The following is a 3,315-nucleotide window of genomic DNA, read 5'->3' as shown; positions in this document are numbered from 1 at the left end:
TTCCTGGGTCGGCGTTTGCGGCGATCTCAAACGTCCCATACGATGACAAGGCGCTGGCTGTAGACGTTTTCGGCGCGATCCTGGTAGTCGACGTACTTGCCACCGATTCCCGCCAGCGCGGATAGGGCCCAAACGACCACACGAAGGATGGTCTCTTGTGGTGATGGAAGTCGTCAAAGATGCCTCGGATGAGGTCTGCATCCACTGAGTACAGGTACACGCCCACGAAAAAAGCTGCAACACCGAAAATAATGTTCCAGCCTGCACCGCATCGAGACGACCCTGGGAGACACAGCAATTAGTCTTAGTGCTAAATCGGGTTTGTCGAATGAGATGTAAACCAACCTTCTGCGCCTTCCATCTTGTTACAAAGCTCTTTCTTCTCAAGAAATTCCTGCAAGCTCTCCTTCACGTACTCGGGCACATTCAGAACAAGGTCATGATATGGGTCGGCCTCTGCAGTTGCGAAGTTGAAGCTCAACAGCTTGTCTGTCTTATCCATTCTTTTGCCACCTCCAGTCACTGATGGCCCCAGGTCTTTGACGCCATGCATGAAGTCCACGACATCCGGATCCGTGCGTTTTAGCCACGACACTTTCATCGACGCACGTCCAGGGGTGCATCGCAGCTGATAACCTCTGTGAAGCACTATCGTCAATGTCGTCAGCGGAGTCCTCTTTGCTGCAGCCTTCAGTTGTTAAACTCCAAATTGAAGAATCCGTCTGCTTTTACGCTAGATAGAGGGTCCACGTGTCTTTTCCTTCGGCGCTGATCTTCTCCTGTGTGACAAAGGATTTGTCCTCCTGGCAATCTTCTTCACGATGCAATCTCGTAAGTCGCACGCATTCTTGGTGTCCTTGATCCTCGCAGTGATGATGACCGGAAAGCCTTCGATCGCGTACTTCAAAGTCATACCATGCCCAGCTGGAGATTTTGAGGATGAGACTGCCCTCAACACGCAAGAGTGTTTACATCAAGCTGCAATTTGCCGCCGACTCATAAAGCGAATCGAGGATCCATGTCCACCATTCTGGCTCCCATGAAACGCTTGCGCAAAACGTCAACAAGACCCAGTGCATGATTCACTAGGTATTAGTACTTGAAGTGAATCGGATTTACTGAATCCGATTCAATTCAAGTACTAAATTCAACTTACCATTATAATATTTACCGGTATAAAAATACTACATGTACTTTGAGTAGTACTTGCAATAAAAGTACTGTTCTGTACAGTACTGCACCCTTTTCGCGCCCTGGACTTTATAAACTTCCGGATGTGATGATCCTAATCCCAATATACGATTGTTTGTTGCTAAATTTGATTTTTTGCAATGGCTATGAGGATCCCTGCCCCGCGGCCACAGAGGGGGGGGCAGAATCTTAACACTTTTTTGTATAAAGAGACCTCCAAAATATCTCTCTTGTGACACATTATGTGGAAACAAATTGCTGAGTGAGCCAATTCTGGGCTTACAGCTTCGTTTTTGTTTGGGCTTTACGCTCTCCACCAGGCGCATTCGGTAATTGGGGTATTATCAGTCGAAATTGCACTTTGCGATGCGTACAATGCGACTGCAACAACCTTCTTCTGGGTCGGCGTTTGCGGCGATCTCAAACGTCCCATAGTTGTCAAGGCGCTGGCTGTAGACTTTTTCGGCGCGATCCTGGTAGTCGACGTACTTGCCACCGATTCCCGCCAGCGCGGATAGGGCTTAAACGACCACACGAAGGATGGTCTCTTGTGGTGATGGAAGTCGTCAAAGATGCCTCGGATGAGGTTTGCATCCACTGAGTACAGGTACACGCCCACGAAAAAAGCTGCAACACCGAAAACAATGTTCTAGCCTGCACCGCATCGAGACGACCCTGGGAGACACAGCAATTAGTCTTAGTGCTGAATCGGGTTTGTCGGACGAGATGTAAACCAACCTTCTGCGCCTTCCATCTTGTTACAAAGCTCTTTCTTCTCAAGAAATTCCTGCAAGTTCTCCTTCACGTACTCGGGCACATTCAGAATAATGACATGAAGTGAGTCGGCCTCTGCAGTGGCGAAGTTGAAACTCAACGGCTTGTCTGTCTTATCCATTCTTTTGTCACCTCCCGTCACAGATGGCCCCAGATTTGACGCCATGCATGAAGTCCACGACATCCGGATCGGTGATTTTTAGCCACGACACTTTCGTCGACGCACGTCCAGGGTGCATCGCAGCTGATAACCTCTGTGAAGCACTATCGTCAATGTCGTCAGCGGAGTCCTCTTTGCTGCCGCCCTCAGTTGTAAAACTCTAATTTGAAGAATCCGTCTGCTTTTACGCTAGATAGAGGGTCCACGTGTCTTTTCCTTCGGCGCTGATCTTCTCCTGTGTGACAAAGGATTTGTCCTCCTGGCAATCTTCTTCACCATGCAATCTCGTACGTCGCACGCATTCTTGGTGTCCTTGATCCTCGCAGTGATGATGACCGGAAAGCCTTCGATCGCGTACTTCAAAGTCATACCATGCCAAGCTGGAGATTTTGAGAATAAGACTGCCCTCAACACGCAGGAGTGTTACATCAAGCTGCAATTTGCCGCCAACTCGAAAAGCGAATCGAGGATCCAAGTCCGCCATTCTGGCTCCCATGAAGCGCTTGCGCAAAACGTCAACAAGACCCAGTGCATGATTCACTAGGTATTAGTACTTGAAGTGAATCGGATTTACTGAATCCGATTCAATTCAAGTACTAGTTTCAACTTACCATTATAATATCGCTGTTTAGATAATCGTCAGATTCGATGTCAGCGTATGGCCGTCGGCAAGGTTGCAATTCTCCAGCTCTTCGACAATACCACTGTCAATGCATGCAATCTCAATATCCGTCAGATCCGCTACTGTGCGCGTGTCGCTAATGATGCCAATCTTATCAAACCCGTTTACAATTGTCTCCTTTGACAGATCTGCCCAACACGTCGAAACCCACTTAGTGATGTCCGCTCGATTTTGTGGCTTTAATTTGAACGGGTCTTCTGTGTGCAAATCTTGAAGTCGTTTGACTTCGTCATCGGCCCGTTCTTGGGTCAAATCTTTGCGAGCTCGTGCAATCAACGAATGAAGCTCTTCTCGCTTGTGTTGGCGTCGTTCTTCTGCCGCACGATACTCTACAAGCTGGTTTCGTAAAAGGCAAACCCACAATGTGCGTGGCCTAGCTTGAAAAGGCTTATTCCATGATATGTCTGCCGGTTGGCAGACGTAAGCGTATCTCGGTGGGACTTTGAGAAGGACAACGTTAATCGATGCGCTTATTCATCGACTTCATCGGTATAGTGCCCGCTAAAGC

The sequence above is a fragment of the Phytophthora infestans genome, genomic scaffold (genome assembly GCF_000142945.1).
Source record: "Phytophthora infestans T30-4 supercont1.281 genomic scaffold, whole genome shotgun sequence".
NCBI classification, from domain to species: Eukaryota; Oomycota; class Peronosporomycetes; order Peronosporales; family Peronosporaceae; genus Phytophthora; species Phytophthora infestans.
Note: the sequence above shows the minus strand (reverse complement) of the source record.